The 18,073-nt window shown below is 40.2% G+C and overlaps 1 protein-coding gene across 13 annotated transcripts in view; it reads right to left on the reverse strand.

Moving 5' to 3' along the window:
* AUTS2 (activator of transcription and developmental regulator AUTS2) overlaps nt 1–18,073 on the reverse strand; it is a 1,193,236-nt gene that overhangs the window by 951,448 nt on the left and 223,715 nt on the right. The gene's annotated exons all lie outside the window — the stretch shown is intronic.

The raw sequence follows: 18,073 nt of genomic DNA on the forward strand, positions 1-18,073 counted from the left end.
CAACTCCTAAGAATAAAGATATTTTCCTAACACAACCAAAATACTATCACACCGAAGACATTAAGTTCCTAATGTTATCTGATAGCCAGTCCATATTCAAATTTCTACAACTGCCTCAAACATCTTTTACAGCAGTTATAATTTTTAAGCCAGATCCCATCAAGATTTGTACACTGAATTTGACTGTTATGTTCCCTTAGTCTCTTGTAATCCGGAGTAATACCCACCAGCAATTTGTTTCACGACACTGGCTTTTTGAAAAGATCAGACATACCAGTTTCCTTGAGAATGACCCACATTTTTGGTCTGTTTCTTCCTGGTGTGGATTAATTTGTTTTTCAAACCCTTATATTTTCTGTAAACCTTGTGTTATAGTTTGGATATCTGTCCCTGCCCAAACCTGATGTTGAATTGTAATCCCCAATGCTGGTGGTGGGAGGTGTTTGGATCATGAGAGTGGATCCCTCATGGCTTGGTGCTGTCTTTGTGATAGTGAGTTCTTGAAAGATCTGGTCATTTAGAAGTATGTGGCACCTCCCCCACACTCTCTCTTGCTTGCTCCTGCTTTCGTCATGTGATGTGCCAACCCCTCTCCTCCTTCTAGAAGCTGAGCAGATGCCAGCACCATGCTTCCTGCAAAGCCTGCAAAACCATGAGCCAATTAAACTTCTTTTCCTTATAAATTACTCAGTGTCAGTCATTTCTCTATAGCCATGCAAGAACAGCCTAATACACCTGGTTAGATTCAGGTTAAACATTTTTGGCATAAATCGTTGGTGATGCTGTGTACTTCGTCACATCAGGAAGCTCCTATTGTCAAGCTATCCTACCACTGTGATGCTAAGTTGGACCACTTTGTTAAGGTGGTGACCGCCATTCTTAAGGGTGTACTTTCCCCTTTGCTGGTAATTTGTGGGTTATTCTCTAATAAGATTATTCTGTTCCCCAACATGCTTTCAACTAGTTTTGCATTGACGGCACTTGCCTGTTCAAATTTTCACTGCAGGATGCAAATGCTGATATTCTGTATCCTTCTATATTTTATTTGGTAGCATCCATTTGTAAAGCAGAGCTTTCTCTTACCAATCATGAAAGAACTACAGTTTCTCAGTAAAGACAGGGTGTTTGTTTCATGTAATTTACAATTTATAGAATGAGAAGTTGACATCATAGTCACCTCCAATGATGCCCAGAGTGTCTGTCTGTCTCTTTCTCTCCCCCCCACCCCATCTCTCATCACTATGAGTTCAAGAATTTTTATTTGTTCAGTGTTTTACACTCAGTTGCAGTAATTCTCTTGAATGCACAAATTGTCTGAAATCTGACCAGTGGAAGCCTCTTCCACCTGTGAAGCCCAGTGTTCTTATCCCACCCACACATATATTACACTGAAGAGAGCTCAACAAAACCACAGTTATTTGCCTAATCTCCACATCCTTTGGACTTCACAGTGCTTCTCCTAGTGGAACACTTAACAAGTATGTGTTTTTATAAAGCACTTCCTCTACAGATATCAGACATTTTAAATTAGCGCTAAACAAATGAAACAGCTATTAATAAGCTCAAGCCTTGACGAGAATCTTAATTTTGTTTCAGAGCTTAATCTGAACAAAAGCAACAGACACTAACAAAACATGTAATTTAACTCTGAGAAACGCTTTTTGGAATACAAAGAGATTTCTTTATGTCTCCTCAACAGTTCTCCTTTAATACAGACCTACTCACTGACACACAATTGAAGTATAATATGGGAATCAACTAAAACCTAAAACAATTGGGAATATTTAAGATAGAGGGTGAAAAAGTTAGTGAAGTAAAGGTTTTCAAAGACGCTGCCCACCCCCATCAGAGTTTCTGACTCACTGGGTCTAGAGTGAAACCAGCAAATTTGCCTTTCTAACAAGTTCCCAGCTGACACTGAAGCTGTTGGTCCAGGGACCACACTCTGAAAACCACTGGTCTACAATGATTCCTGTTTCTTATCTGCCTCTTTATCTTTCCCCATCCCCCCTCTCCTCCACCTCCACCAAGCTCCTGGACCTCTTATACTTCACTCTCCTGCCATATTTCCTTTACCTACAAAACACGACAACAACAACAACAACAACTGCAGGTGGCTAGCAGACCATTCGTGAGGCAGTGAGGAATAGAACTTGGGATGTTGATGTGATTCTTCTGCCTTAAGACCTGCTTTCCTGAATACCCCCACTCCTACTACTCTACTATCCTTACAAAGAACAAAGTGTTTAATTGGGGATGGGGGGAGATCTTGGGTTTTCTTGTAACTCTCTAAAAGAATATAAGCTTCAGATTAATGTCTTGTTTATAAATCTACAACCCCAACTAGACCAGCTTCCATCCCTTTATTCCATTACTTGGAGAGATAAAATAAGGTCCTATTATAGAAGAAACTTGGGGATTAAGTCATATTCAGCCTACTTGATCTATACATCTATGCCTATAATCTGGAATAATAAAAAGTGATTCAAAAAACTCCACTGACATTTACTGAGCTACTGCTTTGCTCCAGAAATGGGACTGAACTCTGCAGACACAGAGAGAAGACTAGATCACAGACTAGTGAGTGAGAAAAGAGCCAAAATCAGGTACTTACAACGTAAGTACTGCCCAGAATGATGACCCTGGAGCACTGTAAAATGTCCAAGCAAAAAGAAAGCCAGTGAAAAGTTAGCAATTCACTGTCCTCTGGGCATGCAGATGTTAATGTTAACTCCAGCCCAGAGACTGTCAGCAGGCAAAGGGGTTCATACACTCAGGAAGGCCTTTTTCTAACACACACCCGATTCTGATTACGAACGGAAATCCTGCAAATCTACAATAATGCAGCTACAAAAGCTTCATAGTTTGCCCCCAATGGGTACGGAGGCAGAGAGAATGACCAGATCTGACCAAAAATATCTGTTGCCGGTTAGGATTTTAATTGTGACCCAAAAGAGAGCAATCTGGAGCTCATATCCCTAACTAGAGCCAGGGTTTAAAATCATATCCCTACTGTGAGTCTTGTTGTAGGGGCTAAAAATTAAAATAAATAAAATAAAACTATGCTCCATGTGGCTTTCTCAGAAGCCACAGCAAGGGCTGAATAAAGGGAATGCATGGTCAATGCCTGGCCTATCCCACTTAAACCACAGCAGCTAAGTTTCCACTTTTTTTATTTGGTTGTGCTATCTAGTAATATCTCCATTTAAAGAAGAGTTCCACTGCTAAAAGAATCTTTAAATAACAAATATAGTTCAGCCAACAAAAGACTGGGATTTGGGTCCTGGACTATTCCTGCCCAGCTTTGTAACTCTGGACAAGCTACAGTGTAGTGATACGCAGATAGCAAAGGTTTTGATGGATCCAGATAGCCTGGGTACAAACCCCAGCTCTATCATCTGCCAGCTATGTGGCTTGGGCAAATGACTGAAACTCTCTGTGCCTCAGTTTCCTCACTTGTAAAACAGGGATAATAATACTGTCTACCTGACAGAGTCATTGTGAAGATCAAGCAAGTTAACACAAAAATCACTCTGAACAGTGTCTGGCTTAACCATTGTTAGAGATTCTGCTATCATCATCATCATCATCATCAATCGCTTTAGGCCTGATTCTTTATCTGTAAAATAAACATATTATCTCTAAGTCATCTCATATTCAGAGCCCAAAATTCTTCTAACTTCATGCAAACTTCAAATATTGACCACTGACTTTCGCCAAATGCACAAAATGCCAAAGCTTGATCAGAATATGGGGGCACATATATAACCCCTCCAGTTGTCAGATACCAGCTCCCATTTCAGTATTTATCCATACCAATCTACAATCCCAACTAGACCAGCTTGTAGTAGACCAGCTACAATCCCATCTAGAACATGAGCCTTGTAAAACAAAACAATCCATGCCATCAAGAGAGAAAAGGAAAAGAGAACATCTAGTCCAGAGCCTTAGCTGCAGGCAGAGGCTGCTGCTCAACAGAGATCCGCATCATAAATAGCCTAAGAGAAGCTACACATCCCAGGGAGGCTGGTTTGCAAGTCTGCATTTTATGCCAGATTTAACCAGTCAAAGTTAAATGGAAAACGTGTATTATTAATAAGAGGCTCAGTGTCACTTTATTTCTTATGCTAAAGCATAATCGATGATACCAGAGAGAGTTAAGAGCTTTTAAAATACACCATGTGGTCCCTTAACAAACATGACGCCTCTTGATGAACGCTTCTCTGCTGGTGTCCCTGGCAAATAAGCAAGAACACATAGCAAATTGCTACATGTGAATAGCAAGCCCCCATTTTCCTCTCTGACACAAATGGCTCAGCAGTGACTCATGGCAAGACCAGGAGGCAGGGAGAGGAGGGGCAGGCAATTGTAGACTCCTCTCAGTGGGGCACATAGGGGGATAATGAAGCAGGAAGCAGCTGGAATCATTTTGGGCCTCCTGAGTAGCATAAAGAGAACAAAAGGTAACCAGGAGAGAGACATCTAGATTCAAAGCTGAACCCTACCAAGTTCTAGCGGGGTAACCTTGGGCAAATTAACCTCTCTGAGCATCTTCAAAATAGAGAAAGTACTACTGTCTCGAAAGGATTGTTGTTGTAAGAAATAAAGGACTAGGGACATGGATAACTTACATCATTATTGATGTCTTCCCAATTACCAGGACTGCCTAACTATCTATGTGCATTTGTTTCACAGAATCCTCATAATAATCTCTATAAAGTTGGATTATTATTATCCTCATTTTCAAATAAGAAACTGAGGCAAAGACTCGCCCTTTAGTCCTTTTAGCCATCATCCCAGGCCAGGAGCTAACCCTGATTTGTCGCTATTTCATGAAGCCTTCCTTAACTATCCCAAGCGCAGTCAAGGTCTCTTATAGGTAATCAATTCTATAGGGTCCCCTCTAACGAGCAGTTACCATACTGCACACATTCACATGAGAAATATACCTAACATTTACTGTGTACTAATTATGGGTTTTCTTGTCTATTTCCCCCACTAGAGTGAGCTCGAAGTACAAACTATGGCTATCATCCTAAAGTTTCCAACTTCACACACACTATAGCGGTCAATAACTCTTTTGAGCAATAAGTAAACGCTAGTATCATTGTTACTGTGAAAATTTGTTAATTTTTTTAGGCATGCAAATATGTGGACTGAAACAGAGTTTAAGTGTGCAGAAAGTGTAAATGCAGTTTTCCCAAACACCCATGGCAAAACTCTCTGTCATTGTTCCTGAGGAGTTTAGTCTGGTGACTTTACTCCTCAATGGGTATAAACTGGAGTGATTTAATCACATAAGAATCCACCTTACCCAAATAGATTAAATTGTGGGCTTTCAAATGGGGATGCAAAAGAGGAGAGAAAAAAAATCACCACACAAGGATTTACCAAAGATTAACTTTACAATGAATGTCCCTAAATCCACTTTAAATAATTCAACTTACATGAATTCTTCGGAATATAGTATCCTTACTACAAAAAGATAAAATTGTTCTATATTTAGTTTTATGTACAGGTACCATATTATGTTAATTTGGCCACAGCTGATTGCTTCAGAGGTATGGCCAGTCATCTCTCCAAACACACAAGGCAGAGGGCAATTCCTATTTGACAAAGACATCACAAGTATCACGCATCCATAAAAGGATAACATGGTGTATGCCTTCTCAGCTAATCTGAGCAGAAATCTGTTTATACTAAGCTGAAGAAAATGTTAGTTTTGTCTAAAATACTCAAGTCCAAAAAGAAGAGCAAAGGGTGGATGTATAAAAGTGTACAATCTTTTGAACCCAAATCTGTCACTTTGACATTTCTCACGCACATAATTTTGTAAGGCTTTCCAATGGTCAACTGAAGAAACAGATAAATGGTGGCTTCTGCTGAGTCCCTCCATCAGCCATGTCAATAAATCACGGCCAGGAGGCAATTCGTTCTAGGACAATGAGCTGCTGCTGCTCAAATGTGTCCATACTCTGATACTGTCAAACCTCTTCACCCTCTTCCCAATAATCAGACTGACATCTGTGCACCTAAATTGATAAACATCTTCCTCACCTCTGGGGTGTTGTATATAGCATTCAACACTTTAAATGTCCTACATGATTCCAGGAAACGAATGTCTCCAACCACTTACCTCCTAATAAAACCAGCAATCTATAATGAAACTCTTTAATGACATGTGCCTTTCACCCTAAATCAGTCTTCAGGCTTTCCCAAAGTCACTGAAATTATTCTTCCTCTATGGCAATCTCTAGAAATCTTGCTCTTGTCACATGCCTGGGTTAACAGGCAGTAAAGGGAAGGCCTGCAATATCTATTATGGTTTGGGAGTCTCTTGACACAAATCTTCAACACTGAATCAAAAGACCTATCTCAAAATATGGCATTTATCTCCGTATTTTCCCTCACCTAAAATTCCCTCTAAGCTCCCACTAACAGTGATGGGATTCATCTTGTCTAGTGGCCTCTCCCTAGAGTACTGTGTTAAGAAAAATCAGAAGATCAGAGTTCTAAGATCTATTTATGATATTTTCTACAAAAAAAGAAAACCGTCACAGATATGCCATGGATTTTGCCATCTCTATATCTGTATCTCTTATGTCCTGGGTGTTAAGGACATTATTTTAATTCTCCTTTCCTTGTTTCAGACCACCATTAATGAGCTCTGAGGCTCTGTTACTCTTTGTGTCTTGATCTCCAGCAATACACCATGTTGTCCCTTAACAAACCTAGAAATTAGTGAGATTCTAGAAATTGGTGAGATTAAAAACGAGCATAAAAGAGACTGTACAAGGTCCACTTTGGATAAATACCCACGATGTTTCGCTAATTCTCAAAATATACAAGATTCCTGACTCTTCCAAAAGTGAAAAGCTGAGAGAACACAGAAGAAAAACCAAGCAAGCAGACAGGCGGCAGATGCATGGAGTACAGAGAAAACGGAGGAAAGGCATGAATGGAAAAGAAAAAAGGAAAAGTGTGAACATAATTTATAAGACGAGAACAAGAAAAGAAGACATAAGAAAAGCAAAAGGTAAACTGGCTTTTATTTGGTTACAGCATTTGGCTGCTTCAGGCCCAAGCTCAAAAGGAAATGCTATAGGATTCTCAGGCTCTGCCGCTTCCTGGCTCCTTTTAGGAGCCCCAGCAGTCATGCTAAGTGCCTAGCATTATCACAGAGCATTCTAAAGTAGTTCTTATTTGACGTCTGCATCAAGGCTTGGTTTGAGTTTTGAACCTTGCATTCTAGTTGCTACACATAAGGCTGAAATTATTCTGCAGTGGTGGCAGAGAAACACACACAGAATGTAACACACCAGAGCAGGTAGTTTATCAGATTAAAGTCATAAAGCAGCAATTCCTCCTGTGTATTATTTCACAGAGCCAGAATAAAGTGATTGAACAACATTAATTCTGTTTAGCAATGAGGGAGCCAGCTCTTTCCTAAACCTGCCTCCAGCACTAAGGGTGGCTCAGGAGCTCTGGAAACATTGCCTGCCTTTCCTTTATTCAGGTGAAGAAGGCAGAGTGAGGAACACCATCTAAAACAGAAGATCAACCTGGAGTATAGAAGAGATGAAACTGGCTAGGCTCCAAACTAAACAATTTCGTTGTAAAATAATTTGAACCCTAAGAATAAAGGCCTTTCATTGCACGCACTAGGGTAACAGTCTGTTGGACTGTTTTCCTAAGCCCACAGAAAATGACCTACAATGTGATGACGCTAGCCAGCCTGTAAAGAAGAGTGACGTAGAGGTGCAGGGGAGTTTAACAGTGGAAAGGGGAAAGAGCAGCAGGTTAAAGCAAGTGTAAAGGACTTACCAGAGCCCTGCTGCTCCCCTCTCTCTCCAAGGCCTATCGCAGTGGTTCATGACCTAGCTGCCCATTAAAATCCCTTGGAAATTTTTCAAAATTGTATATTACTTGGTGCCCAATCCCAGAGGGTCATATTCAATCAGTCTTGGATGGAGTCCAACCATGACCATATTTTTTAAACTTCCAAATGATTCTATCATGAGTGTGGATATAATTTTCTGTGAAGTAACTTTTTAGCATAATTGTTGTAGAATGTAATACACTTATCGGAATATGAACTTTTCAAAGACATTCTAGGACAAGTTTCAAGTTCAAGCAAGATTTTTCAGGATCAAATATCAGGATAATTGCCGGGCGCAGTGGCTTACACCTGTAATCCCAGCACTTTGGGAGGCCAAGGCAGGCGGATCACCTGAGGTTAGGAGTTTGAAACCAGCCTGGCCAATATGGCAAAACCCCGACTCTAATAAAAGTACAAAAATTAGCTGGGCGTGGTGGTGGACATCTATAATCCCAGCTACTCAGGAGGCTAAGGCATGAGAATCGCTTGAACCCAGGAGACGAGGTTGCAGTGAGCCAAGATCACGCCAGTGCATTCCAGCCTGGGCAACAGAGTGAGACTCCATCTCAAAAGAAAAAAAAATTGAGATAATATAATAGAGCTTTCACTAAGATTTATAATTAATATGTAGTTCAGATACGATTGGCCTTTTAAAAGGTTGAGATCCAATTATAATTATATAATAATCAGGTCAACAGTGAAGGTGAATGCTTTTGGGGGGCTCATTTTCATACCTGCTGCATGGATATAAGATGTGCAGAAAGAGGCAGAGGACCAGATACAACAGTGATTCTTAATGGGTGGTTCCCGGACCAGTAACCTAGACATCACTGGAGGACTTAAAAATTTTAATTCTCAGGCCCTTTTCCAGACCTACCATACCACCAGGAGTGGAGTCCAGCAATCTGTATTGTAACAAAGCCCTCTAGTTGATTCTGTTTAAAGCTGCAGTTTGAGATATACCTAGGAAGAATAATAACCGATTACTCGTCTTTTAATAAAGTATCCTAGAAGCTCCTTGTGGACATCAAGGAGGGAAATTATACATTCTCTGAAGCTCAGACACTCTCAAGCAACACATCTCACAACACAGACAACTAATTAGTATTTTTTGTTACCAAGACTTTCTCCTCAAAATTCCTCTTTGATTTTTACGACTTTACCCTCAGATAACAGGAGGCAGTTTACAGTTAATGTTTTTGTTGTTGTTAGGGATAGAAGGTATAAACCTAAGAGTATGCTTGTAGGTTTTTCTGAGAAGCAACAGGTAAAAATATCTAACTTACAAGGTAAAGTTCTGGCAAGAATCTCCAAGCAAAACCAAGAACTAGATTTCCTAAATAGGTCTGTAATTATTCTCTTAGCCTGTTGTTAATTTATTCAGTTAATCACCAAAAATTTATTAGCCTTCTAAAGGAACAGCATGAGTCAACTTCAGTAGGTAAAAATGTCCAAAGTACTAGTCTCCCTGCTATTCAACACCAGTTGACCCATGGGAGAGAGAAGCAGGGGAGTCTGTAATGCTTACCAGTTGACTAGTGCTCAGCATTATTCTCTGCAGCTATTACATGCTTGCTGTGTGCTGCTGAGGTCAGGATCTTCCACGTGATGGGTCATGTATAGAGCAACTGCAACGTCATTCTAGAACTACCAATCATATCCCCAGTCCCTATAGGTACATCAGTGGCTCCCAAGAACCCATTCCCATATTCAAAATCACCATTCTGTTGATGCTTACTTTCACCTACACTTCTCAATAGACGACCAGGGTAAGAAACACTGTTGTTATTAAAGAAGAAAGAAACAAAAGGTTTAAAACGCTGCAGGAGTTCAACCCAGATCCAGATCACACAACCTCAAAACATTGCTATGGGGAGCAGGGTAGGGGGTTGTTGGTGAGGGGAGGAAACACAGGTATTTCAAGCCCCTGGGGAGGTCCTTCTCTGAGTTTTAGAACATGGCTGCCTTAGGGATTACCATAGGTTCAAAGGATATTTTGAAAATGTCACACAAAATACTAATGCTGCCTAGGGCTGCCAAGCCAACTTACTGAATGAGTTAAAACCCTGAAAATTAAGTCAATGACAAAGCATCTCTCAAATCCATTGTGATTTAAATCATGCCAAGGGCCAAAGCCAAGTACCTTTCAATTATTAAGTAAAGTGATGTAAAATTTTTTAACTTTAAATTCTACACCTCACTCTCTCAATATCCTAAGGGAGAAGAATTAGGGTGCAATTGGAAGCCCTCTGAGGTTTATTTTTCATCATCAATATGGATAATTCTAATTTCTCCTTGCCACTTAGTGTAGCTGCTCTTTAAAACTGAGACATCTGGGATCAAAGCAATGCCAAGCCAACGGCATAGCATGTTCAGATGATTAAAAAAAAAAAAAATCTTAAAAGGTCAGTTGGGTCCTGGCTTACAGAAGGTTCATGCTTCTTACCAAGGCTTACAGTGGACATAGGAGAGACAACTTGGGTCCTTCCAGGTTCTCCAGCACCCTGGGAAGATCAAAGTAGCCAGAGTCCAAGAAGCACTGGTGCTTCCCCACCAAGACTGGCAGCAGTAAGTCCACTGAGAAGCTGTTCCAACTGTTTTTTGTTGCTTATTTTCTTTGGTTCCGTTTAATTCTGCAGTCCACAGGATGAAGTAGTCCTGGAGTTAGGCATCTCATTTCCAGCAATGATGCCCCAAGCCTCTATGAGGGCAGTTAACTATTCTGAGCTTCTATCAGAGCTTCTGTCAGGGTAGATAACTCACAGAACAAATATTGCTCCCTAATTCTAATTGCACTAAATAGCACAATGAACAGACTGTTCTTATTCCTTCAAAAGAAAAAAACCCTTCAAAGTAGCAAATTCCAAAAGGAGGAAAAACAAGGATTCCAACCTTCTTGGGGAGTGGGGATCAGGTGGGAATTAAAGTATATAAATTAACTATTTTTCTTGACCCCAGAATTTCACTGTTGAATACTGACTCCAGTACCAGGCTATGAAAGCCTTCCTTTCCTGTCCTTTCACTACTATAAAGGTCTCCTGGCTCTCTACCTCTGAAGGGAGTATACTTAGTTTAGTGATGGGAAAAGAAGATGAAAACCATCGGCATTCCTCAAATCAATACCTTCAAGTCACCTTCGAAACTCTCCTCAGGCTCAACAATGAAAAATGACTTTCCCCTATTCTAATGCTCTGTGATCTACAATTCTAAATTCCTAGTACTTTTGTTTATGAGCTCTACAATCAAGCCAAAGAAAACGATTTAAGTGTCTGGCTAATTTTTAGTAGGAGCTCAATAAATGTGTAGTGAATGGATAAGAGAGTAAACAAATAAATATGCTCCATTACAAGCTATCTGGGACACTCATTTAAACAAATAACAAACGCTTCCTCAGTTATAATGAAATGCAAGGTACTTCCAGGAGGATGTGATACAGATCACTCACTGTTGTTAAAATAACTAAAATAAATAAAACCAACTAGAAAATATTAGAAGATATATTAGGAATTTTAGACAAAGTGTTATTAACCATTAAAGTTGGATCTGAGCTCATTGGTGAAATAAGACAACAAGAAAACATACTGAATTTTTATGTATTTATGTATTTACTTATTTTTTAACTTAAAGTTCCGGGATACATGTGCAGAATGTACAGGTATACCTATGTAATCATAGGTATACGTGTGCCATGGTGGTTTGCTGCACCTATCAACCCCTCATCTAGGTTTTAAGCCCTGCATGCATTAGCTATTTGTTGTGACGCTCTCCTTCCCCTTGCCTCCTCCCACACTGCTCCTGGTATGTGTTATTACCCTCCCTGTGTCTGTGCTTTCTCCTTATCCAGCTCCCACTTATGAGCGAGAACATGCGCTGTTTGGTTTTCTGTTCCCGTGTTAGTTTGCTGAGGATGATGGCTTCCAGCTTCATCCATGTCCCTGTAAAGGACATAATCTCATTCCTTTTTGTGGCTGCACAGTATTCCATGGTGTATATGTACCACATTTCTTTATCCAGTCTATCACTGATGGGCATCTGGGTTAGTTCCATGTCTTTGCTATCGTGAATAGTGTTGCAATAAACATATGTGTGCATGTGTCTTTATAGTAGAATGATTTATAATCCTTTAGGTATATACCCAGTAATGAGATTGCTGGGTCAAATGGCATTTCTGGTTCTAGATCCTTGAGGAATCGCCACACTGTCTTCCACAATGGTTGAACTAATTTACATTCCCACCAACAGTGTAAAAGCGTTCCTATTTCGCCACAGCCTCTCCAGCATCTGTTGTTTCTTGACTTTTTAATAATGGCCACTCTGACTTGGCATGAGATGACATCTCATTGTGGTTTTGATTTGCATTTCTCTAATGATCAGTGATGTTGGGCTTTTTTTCATATGTTTTTTGGCCGCATAAATGTCTTCTTTTGAGAAGTGTCTGTTCATACCCTCTGCCCACTTTTTGGTGGTGGTGTTTTTTTCTTGTAAATTTGTTTAAGTTCCTTGTAAATTCTGGACATTAGACCTTTGTCAGATGGATTGCAAAAATTTCTCCCATTCTGTTGGTTGCCTGTTCACTCTGATGATAGTTTCTTTTGTTGTGCAGAAGCTCTTTAGTTTAATTAGATCCCATTTGTCCATTTTAGCTTTTGTTGCAATTGCTTTTGGGGATTTCATGGTAAAATCTTTGCCCCATGCCTATGTCCTGAATGGTACTGCCTAGGTTTTCTTCAAGGGTTTTTATGGTTTGGGGTTTTATATTTAAATCTTTAATCCATCTTGAGTTAATTTTTATATAAAGTGTAAGGAAAGGGTTCAGTTTCAGTTTTCTGCCTATGGCTAGCCAGTTTTCCCAGCACCATTTATTAAATAGGGAATCCTTTCCCCATTGCTTGTTTTGGCCAAGTTTGTCCAAGATCAGCTGGTTTTAGATGTGTGGTCCTATTTCTGAGGTCTCTATTCTGTTCCATTGATCTATATGTATGTTTTGGTACCACTACCATGCTGTTTTGGTTACTGTAGCCTTGTAGTATAGTTTGAAGTCAGGTAGCATGATGCCTCCTATACTGGATTATTTTATTTGCCACTTTCCAATAAGAAGAAATACAAGTTCATCAGGAAAGAATAATTTTTGCCTTATACTATGTTTTAGGAGTTATGTATCATGTCAATTCTCACAGAAAGAATACTGAAAACCCCCAAGACAGTTTTTAAATGGCTGTTTTTCATCCTCATGGCCTGTCCCCTTGCTATGGAGAAAATGCTAGCAGAAGTGATATGGAAGCAAAGTATGAGAACACTGGACATTACAATATAATATTTATGTTAATGTCTATGTTAATTGTGTGTGTCATACTTGTGTAAAGGCATTTCCAATATTTTCTAATTTTATCTCAAACCATCCTGTATGAATGGGGTAAGATAGTTATCAGTTATAATACACTAGACTGAAGGAAACAGAAAATCCAGCCAAAATAGTTAAAATGTGATTTTTCTTTCTCACACATAACAAGAAGTCCCAAAATGGAATGGACTCAGGCTGATCAATTCAACAGCTCAACAATATCATCAAAGATACTATCTATCTTTTGTACAGCTTTGCTGTCCCCTGCATGTGGGCCTGTCCTCTTACGCTGGCTCACGGTTCAAAGATGGCAACTGCCAATTTCAAAGCACCACATGCAGACAACAACCAGATAGAGATTATACTTCTCTTCATCAAAATCAAGGAAATGTTTTCTAGAAGTGCCCACCCAAGATTTCCCCTCATGTCCAGCCAGCCAGACCTGGACCTTCCTAAGCCCATCACTGACAAGGAGTAGAAATATAATGACTGGAATAGACTAATCAAGATGTACCCCCCTGAACTCAAGTCCACATGGAAGTGAACACTTAAATAAAATCAAAGTTCTGCAAGCAAGGATGTGAGGTGAGCTGACAAATTCGCATTGACATCTCCTCCACAGCAATGCTATCAACCTTGTTTCCCAACCCATTGATCAAGTCCTCACGGAATGCTGGTCCCCAGCCTGTATTATGTAATGTGATTTGAGGCGTGGCAGTTTCTACAAAAGAATTACTGTAGAGCACTCTCGTCTACAAAAGACACGAGGCAAAATTAAAAGAAGAGAAAGGAAACCATGCTGTGGGCCTTCCTCTGTGGGAACCAGCATATTCACTGGCCACAGTGCTGCAGACAACTAGGAATGAGCAGTCATAGAGACATCCCATCAAGGTTTTCAGTGACTCCGTTCAAGTACAGTAAATAAGGAACAGAACAACCCTTCTGTCATTTCATGAGACTTTAAATGCCCCTTCTGATGCCAACCAAAAAGATAAGCTTTGTTTATCTTAACCACAATTGATGAAGTCAAGTGCTTACTTCCCTTAAATGGAAGGAGTGCTTTTCTCCACCTCCCTACACCTTTCCCCTGGCCGAGTTTTAAGTTCTTGTGTTTTAAGTAAGAAGAGCTTCATGTGGTGTCCTAAAATCCACGTCATGCTTCAAATTTCTATTGAAGAATATACTGCAGCCATCTTCAGAATCCAGGGTTTTTTAGGGTTTTTTTTTTCCCCTCTTCTTTTTCCCCCTCTATCACAGTTACAATCCATCTACGCAGGATAAGTGCATCCTGGATGGAGGTAAGTGTGCTGCGCAAACACACAGGGAGCTCTTGAGTACAAAAACCACTTTCCTGAGTTTGAGATCCTTAACTCTGACTGTTCTCCTTACATGCAAACATAAGTTAACAGTCTCTCTGGGATTGGGGGCAAGGAAGCAAAAAGACGCTTTGCTTATAAGAGGGAGAAAAGAGGAGAGTAAAGGCAGGACAGAAAGAACACATAGTCCAAGCAGATTCCTGGGTGCGGCTCTTTTCAAAATTCCCAGAAGCTACAACCACCTCTCCATGAGCTAGTTCTGGGGCCCAAGGAAAGCATTTCCCACCCTGGACCTGTCTGGTAACTGGGAGAAACACTCCCAAAAGTCAAGAAATCAGAAAGCTCAGTAGCCAAATGCCTAATAAAGACAGAGCTGACATGAAATGGGTGTTGACTCTTTATCCCTTCACAGATAAACAATGTTATTTTTATCCTAGATTTCCTTGAGATGGAAGTAAAGGTAGACAGCATAGAACACATACTAGACACTCAATAATTTGTTGGATGAAGGAAAACAACTCATAAACCACCCCAGAAAAATGTAGTCCTCCAAAACTAAATATATTAAGCTTTAACATTATCATCCTAGACAGACAACATAGACTGAGAAAAACACCTTGCCTAGAAATAAAATACCACACACAAATATTCACACTTACAATAGACTAAAAGTGAAAGTAGGCATTTTGGAGAGGCAAGATCAGAATTCTTAATAAAAGATGACACTCTCTTGACTACATCAAGTGTATATTCCCATCTATCAACTGTGCTCTACAGAGGCAAATGGCAAGATGCTTAATATTAATAGTTGCACACGCACACACACAAGCAAGCACATGCAATGCAAATAAAGGATTCAACTATGACAGCCAGGACAGAACCCTGAGATGCCATTAGTCACATTTATAGGGTGTTCTAATCCAAGCAAAAGTACTATCCAAAGCTCAGTGTACTGAAGGGATTTACAGTCAAAAGCTGTGGATTCAAGGCCCAGGTCTATCACCTTAGGCAGGTCACTTAACCTTGCCGCATCTTAAATTTTTTTATCCATAAACTGGAGACAATAATTAGTTGCTCTGCCAGTCCACAGCCGTGTGAGAGATTAAAACCTTCTGGACAGGAAAACTATAAAATAACTAACTAACTATAAGGGGTTATCCTTACTTAATATACTTCTCAATCTACAAACCAAAAAATAACAAATTATCAAACTCCCAGGCCATTCTCCCCTGTGTTCATAGAATTCTCCCTGCATGAATAACTATAGCTGCAGGACCTGATTCAATATGGGCTACCTAAAAAGGAAAAGAAAGAAAGAAGAGTTTTTAAAAGGCCCTAATTCTCTTGACTGAAAAAGGTGTCTGTGTTTAAGAGCAAAACAGGGCAATAGAGAACCTGTTTCCAGTTGGAGTGCAGAACCACAACACTCATAAGGACTAGATGCTTAAAGAGGAAATAAATGGCACTAAGTTAATTGCTTCTTTACCTGACAATTTATGTTGCACACAGCAAGCCTCTGCTGATCTTAACCAAGGATCAGTTTTATGCCTCAAGCATTCCAAAGCTGGGCGTCTTCCTCCTCCTGGAACAATAAAAGTGTATGCTTGTGGACCTGCTCCCTTACGGACCACTGAAGGAGAAAGGCTCAGGGATTAAGTAAAAAGGCTAGTACATCTGGGCTCCATTCCATTATTTAGTCATCCAAAAGAAGTGGAGTGGAGGATAGTGAGCATCTAGTATATGCCAGGCACTAGGCTGGCTGCAGAGGATTCAGAGATACAAAAGACACACTTGTTACCCTCCAAACCACTACCCAAATACAACCGCATGGCTCCATTGTCAAAATCAGCACTGCAATGGAAGACAACAAGGTTACTGCTGAGAAAAAGCAGAACTGTTCTCATGCCACTGGTTCTTCCATTAAGACAGTGCTTTCGGAGGAGAGCCTCTCAGCCCAGTTATACCCTAGAATCACCTAGGGAGTTTTTTAAAAACATCAATGCCTGGGCCCCATCCCAGAGCAACTATGTATCTGGAACTGGCCCAGGCACTAAAATTTCTTAAAAGCTCTGCCAGTGATTCTAATGTGACCCCAGGGTTGAGAACCATTGTTTTAAGCCCTTCTGCCTCAGGAAGCTTTCTCTCATACTGACAGATGGCAGTAATGCATAACAGAAGAGGTCTAAAATTGTTAAAGGACATGTGGCCTCATTCATATGGATTGCAAAAATTAATATTAAAAAGATAACTATGTAAACGCTAAAGAAAGCTCTACTTACTGGCTAAATAAAGAAATTTCTTTCTAAAATGGCCCAGGAAATATGTTAGCAAAAATGTTTCTTGATTTTAAGTTACTATCCACACAAAATCACCAGTAAACAGGAGCCACCGAAGTATAGTGAAGTATTTTCTGTATAAGGTTCAATCCCACCAACCCTTTGTCTTTTAACTTGTCATTAAAAGTCTTATTGCGCAATCTCCGAAATAGATACAGCTTTTGATTGCCAGCCAAAGCAGATCAGGAAATGCAGATTAAGTAGACAGCTGCAAAGCTCAATTTCACCAGTAACTACCCCAAACCACATATAAACTCAAGCCAGAAGGAGAAGTATGGCCAATGAAAGTGCCAAATGCCCAGGTCTTTTATCCGATTGCTCTGTTTCCATGGCCTTACCAAAATGAAGGGAAAGGTGACAATGTCCACAGAAAGGAAACGCAGACACTCCAGTGGCTTGTATGGCAAGGAGGGTTCTCAGAACTGAGGGGTTGTGAAGCTGATGAAAATGATAGTGAAGCCCAACCAAGATCGGCGATTAAAAAAAAAAAATCAAGGGCTGGTTTCGGTTCCTATATAAATTATACTTCTGCCACAACAATGGACCACAAGATATCAGTTCTCAGAAATAATAACAATGATTTATGACATTAAGTATCACACTTATTTTTTTTTTTTTTTTTTGAGACAGAATCTCGCTCTGTCACCCAGGCTGGAGTGCAGTGGCGCAATCTCGGCTCACTGCAAGCTCCGCCTCCCAGGTTCACGCCATTCTCCTGCCTCAGCCTCCTGAGTAGCTGGGACAACAGGCGCCACCATGCCCGACTAATTTTTTGTATTTTTAGTAGAGATGGGGTTTCACCGTGTTAGCCAGGATGGTCTCGAACTCCTGACCTTGTGATGCGCCCACCTCGGCCTCCCACAGTGCTGGGATTACAGACGTGAGCCACCGTGCCCAGCCGTATCACACTTATTAATAGCTATAATTTGAGTACTTACATCCAGTGACTAAGCTAATCATTCAATCTCACAATATCTCACAAAATCCTCACAATATCTCAGTGAGGTTGGTATTATTACTAACCCTATTTTATAGATGAAAAAACTGAGGCAAAGAGAAGTTCAGGTCTTGGTCAAAATCATACCTCTAGAGTTTCAAGTCCGGCTGTCTCTTCGGAATACAGAATTCTCAATTTCTCTCAAAGTATCTAACAAAATCACCTCAAAACTCATCAAATCCATTTCTCTGTCGATGTTCATAT

Source organism: Pan paniscus, chromosome 6, assembly GCF_029289425.2.
Source record: "Pan paniscus chromosome 6, NHGRI_mPanPan1-v2.0_pri, whole genome shotgun sequence".
NCBI classification, from domain to species: domain Eukaryota; kingdom Metazoa; phylum Chordata; class Mammalia; order Primates; family Hominidae; genus Pan; species Pan paniscus.